The following is a 17,107-nucleotide window of genomic DNA, read 5'->3' as shown; positions in this document are numbered from 1 at the left end:
CTTCTTTGCAGAAATGTCTGTTCATGTCCTCTGCCCATTTCTTGACTGGATTATTTATTCTTTGGGTGTTGACTTTGCTAAGTTCTTTATAGATTTTGGATACTGGCCCTTTATCTGATATGTCATTTGCAAATATCTTCTCCCATTCTGTCAGTTGTCTTTTGGTTTTGTTAACTGTTTTCCTTTGCTGTGCAAAAGCTTTTGATCTTGATGAAGTCCCAATACTTCATTTTTGCCCTTGCTTCCCTTGCCTTTGGCAATGTTCCTAGGAAGAAGTTGCTGTGGCTGAGGTCGAAGAGGTTGCTGCCTGTGTTCTCCTCAAGGATTTTGATGGATTCCTTTCTCACATTGAGCACCTTCATCTATTTTGAGTCTATTTTCGTGTGTGGTGTAAGGAAATGGTCCAGTTTCATTTTTCTGCATGTGGCTGCCCAATTTTCCCAACACCATTTATTGAAGAGACTGTCTTTTTTCCATTGGACATTCTTTCCTGCTTTGTCAAAGATTAGTTGACCATAGAGTTGAGGGTCTATTTCTGGGCTTTCTATTCTGTTCCACTGATCTATGTGTCTGTTTTTGTGCCAGTACCATACTCTCTTGATGATGACAGCTTTGTAATAGAGCTTGAAGTCTGGAATTGTGATGCCACCAACTTTGGCTTTCTTTTTCAACATCCCTCTGGCTATTCGAGGTCTTTTCTGGTTCCATATAAATTTTAGGATTATTTGTTCCATTTCTTTGAAAAAAATGGATGGGATTTTGATAGGGATTGCATTAAACGTGTAGATTGCTTTAGGTAGCATCGACATTTTCACAATATTTGTTCTTCCAATCCATGAGCATGGAACATTCTTCCATTTCTTTGTGTCTTCCTCAATCTCTTTCATGAGTACTTTATAGTTTTCTGAGTATAAATTCTTGGCCTCTTTGGTTAGGTTTATTCCTAGGTATCTTATGGTTTTGGGTGCAGTTGTAAATGGGATTGACTCCTTAATTTCTCTTTCTTCTGTCTTGTTGGTGGTGTATAGAAATGCAACTGACTTCTGTGCATTGATTTTATATCCTGACACTTTGCTCGATTCCTGTACAAGTTCTAGCAGGTTTGGAGTGGAGTCTTTTGGGTTTTCCACGTATAGTACCATAGCATCTGCAAAGAGTGATAGTTTGACTTCTTCTTTGCCAATTTGGATGCCTTTAATCTCTTTTTGTTGTCTGATTGCTGAGCCTAGGACTTCTGGTAATATGTTGAATAGTGGTGGTGATAATGGACATCAGTGCCATGTTCCTGACCTTAGCAGAAAAGCTCTCAGTTTTTCTCCATTGAGAATGATATTCACTATGGGTTTTTCACAGATGGCTTTGATGATGTTGAGCTATGTACCCTCTATCCCTACACTTTGAAGAGTTGTGATCAAGAAAGGATGGTGTACTTTGTCAAATGCTTTTTCAGCATCTATTGAGAGGATCATATGGTTCTTGTTCTTTCTTTTGTTAGTGTATTGTATCACATTGATTGATTTGTGGATGTTGAACCAACCTTGCAGCCCTAGAATGAATCCCACTTGGTTGTGGTGAATAATCCTTTTAATGTACTGTTGGATCCTATTGACTAGTATTTTGGTGAGAATTTTCACATATGTGTTCATCAAGGATATTGGTCTGTAATTCTCTTTTTTGATGGGATCTTTTTCTGGTTTTGGGATCAAGATAATGCTGACCTCATAAAATAGTTTGGAAGTTTTCCTTCCATTTCTACTTTCTGGAGCAGTTTCAGGAGAATAGGAGTTAGTTCTTCTTTAAATGTTTGGTAGAATTCCCCTGGGAAGCTGTCTGGCCCTGGGCTCTTGTTTGTTGGGAGATTTTTGATGACTGCTTCAATCTCCTTACTGGTTATGGGTCTGTTCAGGTTTTCTATTTCTTCCTGGTTCAGTTGTGGTAGTTTATATGTCTCTAGAAATGTACCCATTTCTTCCAGATTGTCGAATTTGTTGGCGTAGAGTTGCTCGTAGTATGTTCTTATAATTGTTTGTATTTCTTTGGTGTTGGTTGTGATCTCTCCTCTTTCATTCATGATTTTATTTATTTGCGTCCTTTCTCTTTTCTTTTTGATAAGTCTGACCAGGGGTTTATCAATCTTATTAATTCTTTCAAAGAATCAGCTCCTAGTTTCATTGATTTGTTCTACTGTTTTTTTGGTTTCTATTTCATTGATTTCTGCTGTGATCTTTATTATGTCTCTTCTCCTGCTAGGTTTAGGCTTTCTTTGTTGTTCTTTCTCCAGCTCGTTTAGGTGTAGGGTTAGGTTGTGTATTTGAGACCTTTCTTGTTTCTTGAGAAAGTCTTGTATCACTATATATTTTCCTCTCAGGACTGCCTTTGCTGTGTCCCAAAGATTTCGAACTGTTGTGTTTTCCTTTTCATTTGTTTCCATGAATTTTTTCAGTTCTTCTTTAATTTCCTGGTTGACCTTTTCATACTTTAGTAGGATGCTCTTTAGCCTCCATGTATTTGGGTTCTTTCCAAATTTCCTCTTGTGATTGAGTTCTAGCTTCAGAGCATTGTGATCTGAAAATATGCAGGGAATGATCCCAATCTTTTGGTACCGGTTGAGACCTGCTTTGTGACCCAGGATGTGATCTATTCTGGAGAATGTTCCTTGTGCACTAAAGAATGTGTATTCTGTTGCTTTGGGATGGAATGTTCTGAATATATCTGTGATGTCCATCTGGTCCAGTGTATCATTTAAGGCCTTTATTTCCTTGTTGATCTTTTGCTTGGATGATCTGTCCATTTCAGTGAGGGGGGTGTTAAAGTGTTTCTTTGATTTTCTTATTAATTGATTTATATAGTTGGCTGCTCCCATGTTAGGGGCATAGATATTTAAAATTGTTAGATCTTCTTGTTGGACAGACCCTTTAAGTATGATATAGTGTCCTTTCTCATCTCTTATTATAGTCTTTGGCTTAAAATCTAATAGATCTGATATAAGGATTGCCACCCCAGCTTTCTTTTGATGTCAATTAGCATGGTAAATTGTTTTCCACCCCCTCACTTTAAATCTGGAGGTGTCTTTGGGTCTAAAATGAGTTTCTTGTAGATAGCATATTGATGGGCTTTGTTTTTTTATCCATTCTGATACCCTGTGTCTTTTGATTGGGGCATTGAGCCCATTTACATTCTGGGTAGCTATTGAGAGATATGAATTTAGTGCCATTGTATTGCCTGTAAGGTGACTGTTACTCTATATTGTCTCTGTTCCTTTCTGGTCTACTACTTTTATGCTCTCTTTTTGCTTAGAGGACACCTTTCAATATTTCCTGTAGAGCTGGTTTGGTGTTTACAAATTCTTTTAGTTTTTTGTTTGTTTGTTTGTTTGTTGTTTGTTTTTTTTTTGTTGTCCTGGAAGCTTTTTATCTTTCCTTCTATTTTCAATGATAACCTAGCTGGATATAGTATTCTTGGCTGCATGTTTTTCTCATTTAGTGCTCTGAATATATCATGCCAGTTCTTTCTGGCCTTCCTGGTCTCTGTGGATAAGTCTGCTGCCAATCTAATATTTTTACGATTGTATGTTACAGACTTCTTGTCCCGGGCTTCTTTCAGGATTTTCTCTTTGTCACTAAGACTTGTAAGTTTTACTATTAGATGACAGGGTGTGGACCTATTCTTATTGATTTTGAGGGGGGTTCTCTGCACCTCCTGGATTTTGATGCTTATTCCCTTTGCCATATTAGGGAAATTCTCTATAATAATTTCTTCCAATATACCTTCTGCTCCCCTCTCTCTTTCTTCTTCTTCTGAAATCCCAATTATTCTAATGTTGTTTGGTCTTATGGTATCACGTATATCTTGAATTCTCCCCTCGTGGTCCAGTAGTTGTTTGTCTCTCTTTTGCTTATCTTCTTTATTCTCTGTCATTTGGTCTTCTCTATCACTAATTCTCTCTTCTATCTCATTTATTCTAGCAGTAAGGGCCTCCATTTTTTATTGCATCTCATTAATAGCTTTTTTCATTTCAACTTGGTTAGATTTTAGTTCTTTTATTTCTCCAGAAAGGGCTTTTATTTCTCCAGACAGGAATTCTCTAATATCTTCCATGCATTTTTTGAGCCCAGCTAGCACCTTGAGAGTCGTCATTCTGAACTCTAGATCTGACATATTACCAATGTCTGTATTGATTAGGTCCCTAGCCTTTGGTACTGCCTCTTTTTTTTTTTTTTTTTTTTTTTTTTTTGTGGTGAGTTTTAACGCCTTGTCATTTTATCCAGATAAGAATATATGAAGGAGAGAATAAAATACTAAAAGTGTGGGAAAGGCCCCAGAAAAATGTGAGTTAACCGAATCAGAAGAGACCCCAAATTGTGGAGAGGAGAAAGGGGGTAAAAAGAAGTTAAAAAAATTTTTTTAATTAAAAAAAGAAAGAAAATATAGATATTAGCCTGGTGAATAGAACAGAGCCACCCACTTAATTTTGGGAGTACTTTGGTCTCTAGAAGAAACTACCTTCCAAAAAGGAAAAAAAAAAAAAAAAATATATATATATATATATATATATATACACACACACACACACACACACAAATAAGTGTAAACACAATGAAGGGATGGAATATGACTGTAAAGATGAAAATTTTTTAAAAATTCTAAAAAGGGAGTTGATAAGTTGGTTGGAAAAAGAAAGTGGAGAGAATTTGCTCAGGCTGGAGACTAGAACAAAGCCCTGTGCTAGATTAGGGTATATTGTGATCTATTAGAATAAGTTGTATCCCAAAACTTTTTAGAAGAAAAGACCCTATGTGTATACAAAAAATAAAGTTAGATACAATGAGGGATAAAATATGACTATAATAATGAAAGTTCAAAAAAAATTTTATGAAAGGTATTGTTAAGATAAACTAGTTAAAAAATGTTAAAAGAGGAAAGAGTAAAATTTTAAAAATTAGAATAAGAAAAAAATAAAATAAAATAAAAATTAGTTAACTTTGCCAAACTAAAGAATCATGGAGAGAAAGCCATGAATTCCATGCTTTGCTTTCTCTGGAATTTCTCTGAAATTCCTCTGTTCTCCTTGATAAATGAGTTTGGTCTGGGCGGTATTTCTTGCTGATCTTCTGGGGGACGGGCCTGTTGTAGTGTTTCTCAAGTGTCTTTGCCCGAGATGGAATTGCACCACCCTTGCCAGGGCCGGGTCTAAGTAATCTGCTCGGGTTCACTCTTGGGAGCTTTTGTTCCCTAAACGTTTTCTGTAGAGCTCTGGAGGATGGGAATGAAAATGGCAGCCTCCCAATCCCGGAGGAGACGAGAGCTCAGGGTCCCACTCCTCAGTGTGCCCTCGGAGAAAAGGGCTCAATCACTCCCATCTCCCTGGCCTCCGGCTATGTGCCGAGCTCACCCGGCCTGCGACCGAGTGTCTCTGTCTCTGGCACACAGCCCCGCCTGGAGTCTCCAAACCCAGCAGATCACTGCTGCTTTTCCAGGGAGGTGTCCCTGGATCTGCCACTTGTGGGGTCCCTGCTCAAAAAGCAGTGTCCTGAATGTGCCACAGATCATGTTTAAGGTAACCCCGAGCTGAGAGCTCACTCCTCGGCTCCATCTCTGTAGCCAGCTTCCCTGCTCTAATACCTGTAAGCTCTGTGATATTCAGACACCCCCGATCCTTTGGTGAACCCACAGGACCGAAGACCATGCTGTCCCCGCGAGGGCTCCAGCCCCACTTAGCCTTAGAGCAATGTCCCTCTGTGCAGCAGACTTTTAAAAGTTCTGATTTTGTGCTCTGTTGCTCCGTTGCTTGCTGGGAGCCAGTCCCTCCCCCTGCAGTCTATCTTCCCATCACTTTGGATTCATTTCTTCACAGGTCCTACCTTTCAGAAAGTGGTCGATTTTCTGTTTCTAGAATTGCTGTCTTCTTCTCTTCGATCTCCTGTTGGATTTGTAGGTGTTTGGAATGGCTTGATAAGCTATCTGGCTGATCTCCTACTACATGATGTCATCTTAGCCTGCTACTCCTCCGCCATCTTGACTCCTCCCCCTCCAACAGAGTTTTGATGAATTGCCCTTGATATATTTTCTACCTGACTAAGAATAATAAATGGCCAAGAAAAATCATGAGGAAAAACAGCTAATTAGATGGGAGAGTTTTCACAGTGTATCACATAAGTGAAAAAATGGAGTTATAAAGTCATATGTTCAATTATATTCTACTTATGCAAAATGTGAGTTTTGTGTGTATCTGCATTATAAAAAGACTGTTAAAATGTCTTTGGCAGGGGCCCCTGGGTGGCTCAGTCAGTTAAGCATCCAACTCTCGGATGATCTCAGGGTCATGGATCGAGGCCCACATTGAGCTCCACACTTGGTGCAGAGTCAATTCAAATTCTTTCTCCCTCTCCTTCCCCATCTGCCCCTTCTCTCTCTCTTTCTGTCTGTCTAAAATAAATAAATAAATAATCTTTTAAAGAATGTCTTTGGGAGAGAGAGGATTACAGGTGTTTAACAATGTTTTTGTGTGTTTTAAAATTTTTCTATAGCAAATTATCCACCACTTTTCTATACAAAGAGAATATATTACTTTTATACACACACACAAAGCCATACACACATATTTTTTAAATCAAAGAGCAGTCTCTGCTTGAGGGAATTTACAGTACAGTAGGAGATATGCTATAGACAAATAAGGGTGCTATAAAGTTAGACATTGTATATTCATGACCATTTGGGGACCCAACTTCAACTCTCTTAACACAAAAGGCTCACAGACTGTGACTGGCCTTGCTTGGATTGTTTGCCATCCTTGAACCAATTGCAATATCCAGAACATGGGGTTCCAGGTCTGGATCATGAGACCACCCGATGAGCCCTGCCTATCATCAGCACCTCACTGAGTGTGGTGGTGGTGGGGTGGAGGGGACTTCCTAATGAAAAAAGAGTGCCATAATCAGAAGAAATAAGGAGATGTGACAGTGAAAGACCAAACAAGAAGCAAAGGCACAGAGGAAGTGACACTTAACCTGAGTGTTCAGAGGTGAGGAGGTATTTCCAGGCAGCTGGGATCAGGAGGGCATTTGAGAAGGATGAAGGTAAATAGTATGAACAGTGGGAAAGGGAGAAAGAGAGAGAGAGTTACAAGATCCTCTAGGCTAAGATGTTGAGCCTTCATCCTGAGGGTAATGGGGAGCCCCAAAAGGATTGAAGGCTAGAACAGATATGTTTGATAACCTTTGTTTTCCCTGCAAGGTACAATGTCTGATCAATATTATTACAAGTAAGAATAGTAATAATATTTTCTGTCTCCTGCATGAGACTCCATGAACTCTCCAGTGACTGTGAGGAGGATAGTTAGAGGAATCTTTGAGAATACCCTCCACTAAACCAGTGTGTTTCTGTGTTTTTGGCCATGATCCTCAGTAAGAAATACCTTTTATACAATACAATTCAACTGAATTTCACTGAATCATTTAAACAAACAAACAAACAAACAAACAAAACTCTGTCCTGGACTACCTACTCCATGATGGCAGTGACCATGACTGTATGACTCTTTTGATTATCACTATACCTTCTATGTCTGGCACAATGTTTGTCCCATGGTGGGCCCATAATATTACTATTATTACCAAGTACATTTTCAATGAATAAATGCCTGGGTGGATTGATAAATGATTCAAAATGCCTTGCTAACTACAAAGAGTTATACAGATGCCAATAGTTGGTCTTAGCAACCAACTCAGAGCTATGTTTATGAGACTGTGTGGTAGACAAATCACCAGAGCAGGCAGTGGGAGGGGATGCTGAGGGCAGGGCAGAGTTGGAATTTAATGCCAACAAGGGGTGGTGCCCCATGTACCACATTGGAGTGATTCATACCACTTCCTGGGCCACAGTCCTTGTCCATAGCCCTGCTTCTTCTTTTACAGACTGAGTAATTTTAGTGGTATATGGGTACCATGAGTCAGAGAATGGAGATGAGAGAGTTTCCTTTGCTGGCCCAAAGATTCCATCTCAGAGATTGCAACAAATGCACAAGTTAATTTTTTCTCTGAATACGGACCTGGGTTTAAAAAGACATTGTTTTACATATCTTGAAAGTGCATTTGGCTCAAGAGGGTCACCAGGGGCCACTTAAGCCTGTCATTTCCTCCCTGCCTCTTGAAGCTTATTGATCAGTATCAGTGGCAAAACCCTTCCCATGCATTCTCTGTAACCAAGTTCTTTACACAGAAAGCCAAGTCAAGGAAATGACTTTAAAAGAAGCAGTTTGCCCAAAGATTAGCAGTGCTAACTGGGGCTGAGCAATGACTTCCTCCCAGTGTCAATATTCCTGCAGGTTTGAGGATTAAGATCCCATTTGAAGAAGGGCTTGTCAGAAGAAATAATGATTTTCTGTCTTTTAAAGAACTAGAAACCTTCATGATAGACAAAGTCATCATTAAAGATCTTTAGTTCAGGACTGCACTAACAGCTTAATAGTTACAGATGACTGGGAAGAGGTTGGGGGAGGATTTCCAATACCAATCACAGGGAGCCTTTTTCATTCAACAAGCAAGTCAAGAGTTGAAACCATGTTCTTAAAGTGGTCTTGAGCTTCAAGATTAAGGGACTTTGGGAACCAGCAGATCTTTGTTGGGTTTGTCTTTCCCCTGTTTGTGTCTTCTAAGTAAACACTTTGGTCAAGTTAAAGAATACACCTTCCCTGAGCCTCAAATGCCTCAGCTATAAAATTTCAAAGGCCTTTGAGGATTAGAAAAAAAAAAGTATAGAAAAGCATCTAGTACTGTAGCTAGCATGTAATTGTTAAACATAGTTCTCATGGTGGTGATGACGGTAATGGTGATGGTGGTGATGATGGTAATTCTTCTTCTTATTATTATCATTTTGTTTTAAAGTAATGTTAAGAAATAGAATATCAAGCCCATATTCAGAATTCAGTTGGGAAGGTGAGTTGGATTTCCAAATAAACATAGTGCCAAGCAGTTTTTGAGAATAGCCATTTCTATCTTCTGTCTTTACACTGTTTCATCTACTGGAAAAGACTTCACAAACCATGTTCACCTATTCGAACAGAGCCAGACTTCATTTCAAATGCTTTAATATAGAATAAAAGAGAGGGCTGTCCTTGGTCACTCAAGTCAAGCAAGCTGTTCTCCAAGCTCCCCTGTTTCTCTTACCCTTCACTTGTGTGATTGTCCCCCTGTAGCCTTTCAGTTAACACTGCCCTCTACTTGAACTAAGTTGAGTGAGTTTCTGTTTTTGCAACCAAAGAGCTTTGATTAGGATACCACCAATGAGTGTGGTTTTAAACATTTTAGGGTGAGGGTGTTGGGAACAGGAGGACTGAAGCAAGCCAAACAGAAGGTGGGATGTGGAAGTCATGGGTTGATCATCAAAGGTCTTTAGAACCCCTGAGATCTCTGTGGAGGGAAAGAGAGATGATAGAAAAGACTAGAAACATGACTGACTTCAAGAAGAGCTTAGATAAATTTTTGTCCCACTAATTGAAATCACAGTATCTAGCGTGTGTAGCCAGCACAATCTAGGCATTGGGGAGAATGCAAAGAAGAATAAACACAACCTCTGCCCTTCAGGAAGCCACAGTTCTACCTAAAACTTCTACTGAGTACAGATGAAGTGTAAAGATGACCCTCTAGAAGTTTTCTTAGGAGTCTTAAAGACTGATATGGAGGAAAAGTGGGCTTTATAAATGGAAAATAGCTTTGTAAATATAATGGATGTTAGTATTCAGGCCAGGAATAATAACAGTTCACAGTTATGATCTACTGTGCCAAGCACAATTACAAATCTTTTATATATACTATTTGAAGGAAAATAAAGTGCCCTGCAAGTAGGTACAATTATCCCATTTTACAGATAAAGAAATGGAGCCTCAGAGAGATTAAGTCTTTGTCCAAGGTCACAGCCAGTGAGTAGCAGGACTAGAAGTCAACTCACATTTATGTAACAACTGGATATCTGTATAAAAAAAAAAAAAGGAATTTTGGCTTTTACCTCACGTTATATACAAATATTACTTCAAAATAAATCATAGAGCTAAAAGCAAAAGCTAAAACTACAAACTTCTGGAAGAAATCATAGGAGAAAATATTCACAACCTTGAGGTAAGCAAAGATTTCATGGACAAGACACAAAAGTTTAAACCATAAAAGGAAAAACTGACTAATTAGACTTCACCAAATAAAACACTACTGCACTTTGAAAGACACCACTATGAAACTGAAGTGGCAAGCCACAATATGGGGGAAATATTTGCAATGCAAATATCAGATAAAGGACTTGTAACCAGAATATAAAAAGAACTCTGGAAAGTCAATAAAGAGAGGTAGTTCAATTAAAGAAAAACGGACAGAAGATTTTAACAAACCCTTCAAAAAAAGGTGACATATGAATAGCCAATAAGCACATGAAGAAATATTCAACATGATTAGTTAGAAGGGAAGTGAAAATTAAAAGCACTATGAGATGCTATTTGATACCACTGAGAGTGACTAAACTTAGAGGGATAGCCAAAACCAAATATTGGTGAGGGTGTGAAGCAACTGGAACTTTCAGTTACTCCACTTTGGAAAACTGTTTGGCAGGTTTTTATTAAGTTAAACACACACTTATTTTATGACCCAGCAATTCCACTCCAAGATATTTGCCCAAGAGAAATGAATGCACATATCCACAAAAAGATTTTTACATGAATGTATATAACAACTTCATTCATGATAATCAAAAGAAGCAAACTCAAATGGCTAGACAGATTGTGATATATCCATGCAATAGTATATTACTCAGCAATGCAAAAGAACTGTTGATATATGCAATAACACTGATGAATCTCAAAAATGTTATGTCTAGTGAAGGAAGTCATGACCAAGATAGTACATACTTTATGATCCAACTTATGTGAAATTCTGGAAATGGCAAAACTAAGTTGCAGTGATAGAAAGTAGATCAGTGGTGGCCTAGAGTGGGGGGTGGGGGTAGGGGACTGGCTGAAAGGAGCAGGTAAGAATTTTTTTGAGGTGATGGGGTCATGGTGGTTATATGGGTGCCCACATTCATCAGAATTTATCTAGTGTATGTGCACTTAAAATGAGTACATATTATTGTATGTAAATTATATCTCCAAAAATAATTTTTTCAAAAGGAGAGAACCTTTAAACATGGAAAATTGTTCCACAGGTGCTGTGGCAGGGAGAGGGCCTCCACCAGCAGACATGTTGTGGAAGATGTTGAAGTAGACGACAGCTGGAAACCTTCAGAGAACTTTTGGTTTATAAAATCACTCTCTGCTTTGCCAAGACCTTTCGTTCTCTAAGAGGTGACAATCCCTTCTCAGATTCTATCAGACACCAAGTGCTGGCCTGACAAGAACAGGACTGTCCAGAGGACAACAAAAGGGAGAAAGGGGCCCGGTTTTCTTACTCGGCTCCCTGGAATCCAAGAAGATAACCTGATTTATTCTGAGTTCTCTGTAAAAACCCTCATGCCTCTCTCCTCCTCTTATGTCACATCCCCTCTCACTTCCTTAGGAGCCCCTCTCTGGCTCTCACTCACAAGATCCCTGAGGCAGCACAGAGACTGTACATAGCCACCAACTCCCAAGCCCTTTGCTTTCTCCAGAGAAATCACAGGAAACACTGGATGGAATAAATCCCTCCAGTCACAATTATTCAGACATTCTTATAAGTACTGTTCTTTTAAAAAGCTGGAAAGTTGGGTTGAGGAGTTTGGGGCTATTATTAGCACCAAACACTATAAAAAGGAAATACCACTGATAAACTTGGGTAGCTATATTTTTATATGGGATAATTCAAGTTTCCTTCTTTGAGTTCCCAGTCATAAGAAATCCTTAATAAAAATACTACCTCAGGTCATACCCTCAAACCCAGCTTAAACATTGCTGAAATCCGCTGGGGCTATTCCAGTCAGGACTAACTAGGAGAACTAAGATTGTGTTTTTAGCCTATTTTTATGGCTGCTCCCTTCTGAGTTGCTCAGGTCTGTCCTACCAAAGGAAAATAATCCATCAGCCCACATACAAATATTTACTTGTAGTGACTATGTGGAGGCAGCATGGCAAAGGGGTTGGTATGCAGGTCAGACTTAAACAAGCTTGGTCCCATGGAGCATCAGGCAAGTTACTCAACCCTTTCGAACTTTCCCTACAAGATGGGTTGTTGTCAACCCTATGAGTTAATGCCTGACACCTGACACTTGGTTAATTTTCAGTTAATGTTAATTCATTATTATGTGTTCAGTCATGTCTCTTACCCTAGGAACTGCAAAAATGTGGTTTTACCTTTGGAAATTCTACACTCTTTCTTGATACACAAAGCATACCAACAGGAGAACAAAAGAACAACAGAAATAATGAGATCTTGTGTGGGTAAAGTTGCTAAAAAACATACTTCAGAGACCCTGCTAGCCTCCTGCTTCCAGCTCTATTGGAGAGCAATTTGTCAGTGTGTGTCAAGAGCCTTTAAAATATGTTTGCCCTAAAGAAAACAATTAAGCTTGTGAGCAAAAATTTAGAGTGGATATTAGAGTAACAAAAAACTGGTAATAGTCTAAGTGTCTAACAGAATTTCCATGAATATTTAGACATTACAATTGAACATTTACTCAAACCAGGTCACAAAACAATATGTACACTATGGGTCCAATCAAGAGTATGAACTGAAGCATTGCTTTCATTAAGAATTTCTTGTGACCAGGAGCTCTAAAAAGAAAAGTTGATTTACTCCCATATAAAAATATAGATATGTGGGTAAATGTATACACACATGTAGGAAAGGTCTATAGACCATGGCTTAACACAGTAGTTTCATGTGTGGGTGCTGCTTTTGAGCGGGTTTTTTGTTTTGTTTATTTGTATTTCTATAGAGATACATTGCTTTTATATTAGGGAAAAAAGCCCTCAAAATTTAGAGAAACAGTTCAATGAATCTAGGAAAACAGAACAAATACAACACAATAGGTAAATAAGCAGTGGCCTATATTTTGCTTGACATTTCTAAGAATTCTATGCCCTTTATTTAGCTTTCCACAAATAACACCGATTCACTGTGTGACTGGGCAGATTTTCCCCCTCTCTGACCCTCAGTTTTCCATGTGTAAAATGCATGAGTTAGACTAGATTGGGGATGGCAAATGAGTTTACCTTGAGTGTCAGTGCTGTATCATTGCTAGAGACTGCCTGGACCACCTCTGTGATGAGAATGAATGTTTGAAAGTGGGCTAGAGCTCTGTGACTAACAATGTGTGTCATGGACGTAAGCATGTGGAATGACACAGGAGGACCATGCAGTTCCTATATGTAGACTAGATAACTTTAAGTTTTCTTGAAACACTATGAGCCTGGGGCATCTTCCAGCAAAAATATTAATCTGAATTTGAAAAGTCACAGGGGTTGGGGGAAGCTAACTCCATGTAGTCACTTTCCATTTTATTTTATGGGACCCAAGACATAATTTGGGGCTTATTGAAGAAGAAAATAGTCATGGCCTTTGTGTCTCCATCATATCTGCCTCCATCACCTCCCATCCCCAGAACAAGGAATAAATGTGCAGCTGCTGTTTCAACTTCTTCAATCTGAAAGAATTTGAAAGCCACAGCTGTTAGAGGCATAAACCTGACTCTAGATCTGTTCTTGGTCCATGTCTCATGTTTCATGGAATTCTCTAAAAGCCACACCTCTGGGAGTCAAGTCAAGGAAGGCCGCTTCTGTCAATCACTACACTCCCAGGATCAGAAGTGCTGAGTGCTCATTCCCAAGGGGACTTTCTTATATGAAGCAGCGCCTGTTCCTGTCCAGATTTAGTGGAACTGAGCTCCTGAGAGGGGTGCTGATGTTCCTAAGGTCATATGATGAGTTCAACTACAACCCAGCTTTTCCCATTTGCAAGCAGACATGGATAATTGGGCAAACATCAGCATCTGGCTGCCAGCAGGTTGGCTATTTGGAGGAGGGGCAGGCTGGAGGGCTTTACTGCATCTCAAGTTAACCACACTAATCTACCCTAGCTTCCACAGAGAACAGCAGGCTATATTCAGGGATCTCAGCAACAGCTGTACCTTCCAAACCAAGATGCTGTTCAGAAAGATGATCCGAATGTAGGCTATGTGTTTCAGCAGGAGGTGGTGGGATTTTCCTGCTCAAACGGCCCTTTGTGTGCTTCTAGAAGATGGGGCATTAACCTCACACGTGGCTAACCCATGATGGATGACTTGGCATTCTCAATTTACATTTGGCTGGTGGTCAGAACTGAACTGTCAAAATGCCTGGGTATCTGAAGCACACAGTGCCTGACTTGTTCAGACTTGTTTCTGATGAAGTGGGTGGATCCTGGGGCTTTTGCTTTAGCCAGATTTGATAAGCTAAACAAGGCTGGACTGTTACAAAGGTTGGCTCCAATGTTCCCCTCAGGGCAGCAGAAATCAGTATTCTGAATCGGTGACCTCTACTATCAACTTCATTTATATTCAGCATCTTTATCTATTTCTGAGTGTTCCCTGACATTTACCCACTTGTTGCAAGTGTGGTTCTGCCCAAGACTGGGGTATCAGGAGCACAGGGCCTGTACTCAGGTTGCTTCTACTTAGCACCATAAAGTCATCTGCTGGGTCTTCTTGCCTTTGTAGTCAGACACTTTGCAAGTACAAAGTGCTTCTGGATTCATCAGTGCTCTGAATTGCCTTCTCAGGGCAAGGGGAGTCAGAAGTTGGCCTGCTGTACCCCTACTTGTCATGGGCCTGCACCATTATATGAGAAAGTTCAACACTTCCAGGATGGAGCTAGGAGGGGTTTCTCCACCTCCCTTCTCCTTCAAACTAGAATAGAGATAGACCTACTAAAGATTTCAGAATGATTCAAACATCTTGACTCCCAACAAAAGTTGTGAAGGAAACTCAGGCCAGCCTGGTACACTGACTCCTTGAGTACAACAAGGGTATCACATGGGAGGAGCTCAGCTAAGTACAAGTCTCACAAGAAGTTATAAACCCAGAATCAAGGCATTATAGTCCTAACAAAGGATCCAAGGAAATGATCCCAGACAATCTCCTCTGACCTGGCAGCCCTTTACTCCATGTGGGTGCTGAGGCCAATGTGTGGGCAGCTCCCCCACAAAGAAGGGGTGCCTAGGGTGAGGGTAGAGGTTAGCTACATCTGCCATCATGGATCCCAGATTGATAGGCAGTCTTTGCACTAGTCACTGGTTTAGGCCACGGTAAAGCAAAGTAAGAGCAACCTCACTAGAGTGTGATGTACTTCCACTTACCCTTAAACCCAGCCAGCCTTTATGCCGTGGCCTAGTTCGGAGTTATCAAGAGAGCCACTTAGAAAGTTTAACTCCTTGGAACCTTCTCAAAGGTCATATATTTTGAGCGCTGGCTCTGCATTTACTTATAGGAATCTAGTCTAAAGAAAGGAATTTGTTTTGGCCAAAAGGCTTTTGTATAAGTGCTGGTAATCACAATACATGTAAGAAACAATTTAAATTCCAATAGTAAGTGATTGGTTAAAGAAATTATAGTCTATCTATATGAATCAACCGTTAAAAGTTATGTTCTAGACTGGTACCTCCTGGTGTAAATACAACCCACCACCTAAGAAATATTCTGATCAAAATTCTAGATCTAACTACTAATTGTTAGAAAATTTAGGGGACAAAGGAACATGTTAAATGACATCAAGAGGATACGATCAGCAAAATTCAGAATGTAAGCACTCTATGAAACAAACCTAGCTTCTTCTTTAACAAAACAAAACAAAACGAAATTAGGCATACATAAAGAAAAAGAGACTTAGGAAATATCTGAATCAAATGCAGTAAGTAGACCTTGCTTAAATCCTGTTTGAAACATATAATTATTTTTTTTTAAAGTCATTTATGAGACAATTGGGAAAGTTGAACACTGGATATTGGATGGTACTAATGAATGATTGCAATTAGTTAAAAGAGTTCTAATCTTGGAGCACCTGGGTGGCACAGTTGGGTGAGCATCCAACTCTTGGTTTTGGCTCAGGTTGTGAACTCAGGGTTCTGAGATTGAGCCCCATATCAGGTTCTGAGCTCAGGATGGAGTCTGCTTTGGATTCTTTCTCTCTGTGTCCCTCCCACTTGTGATCTTTTCTCAAATAAATAAATCTTTTTTTTTTTTTTTTTAAGAGTCCTATCTATGAAAAACTCACAATGAATATCATTCTCAATGGGGAAAAGCTGACAGCCTTCCCTTTGAGATCAGGACCAGGACAAGGATGTCCACTCTCTCCACTGTTGTTCAATATAGTCCTAGAAGTCCTAGCAACAGCAATCAGACAACAAAAAGAAATAAAAAGTATTCAAATTGGCAATGAAGAAGTCAAAAAAGGAGTCCTAATCTTTTAGAGATATATACTGAATATTTATGGATAAAATAATATAATATTTGCAATTTGCTTTTTTAAAACTTTTCTTCAGTGTTCCAAAATTCATTGTTTATGCATCACACCCAGTGCTTCATGCAATACATGCCCTTCATAATACCCACCACCAAATCCATTGCATAAAGTGTGTAGGGGGTATATAATTGGTAGCTGCTGAATGTGGGTAACAGGTACAGGAAGTTTATTACAATGCTTATGCTATTTTGTATAGTTTGAAATTATCATAACAAAAAGTTTTAGAAAACATAGTGTAGAGGAAAATCTGTGTCACAGGTAAGTGTTTATGTCATATTACATGAAAAGAGAGAGAGTCTATAAGGGGTTGTATCTTAAGTTCCATCTTGTGTTTGTAACTGTGTGAGTATATGTGTGAAAGAATCTGCTGAAATACGTGAACCAAAATGATTAATGAACTATAATTAATTATGAATGCCTGGATTACAGTAATTTTTAATTTTTGTGGCATTTACTACTCTGAGTTTTATCCAATAATCATTGTTACTCTTATAAACAGAAAATAACAATAAATCTATTTATAATTAGAAAAAATACATGCATAACTATATTTTCACAGAAGAAGTTACAGAAAGAGAGTACTTATGGAAGAATTTGGGACTTTTCTGTGTTTTCCTAATTCATGCAAAGAGTACAGTTTGTTTGTACAAATAAGTTTAG

At 39.0% G+C, this 17,107-nt stretch overlaps 1 long non-coding RNA gene across 1 annotated transcript in view; it reads left to right on the top strand.

Annotated features, from left to right (window-relative positions):
* LOC308342987 overlaps window positions 1-13,632 on the top strand; it is a 31,972-nt gene extending 18,340 nt beyond the window's left edge. The window contains exon 3 of the long non-coding RNA XR_013966835.1: window positions 11,185-13,632. This is a non-coding gene — a long non-coding RNA (uncharacterized lncRNA). The remainder of the gene's footprint in view (window positions 1-11,184) is intronic.
* The last annotated feature ends 3,475 nt before the right edge of the window (window positions 13,633-17,107 follow it).

This window comes from Martes martes (genome assembly GCF_963455335.1).
Source record: "Martes martes genome assembly, chromosome: 5".
Lineage (NCBI taxonomy): Eukaryota > Metazoa > Chordata > Mammalia > Carnivora > Mustelidae > Martes > Martes martes.
Note: the sequence above shows the minus strand (reverse complement) of the source record. Positions and strands in the feature narration are given on the sequence as shown.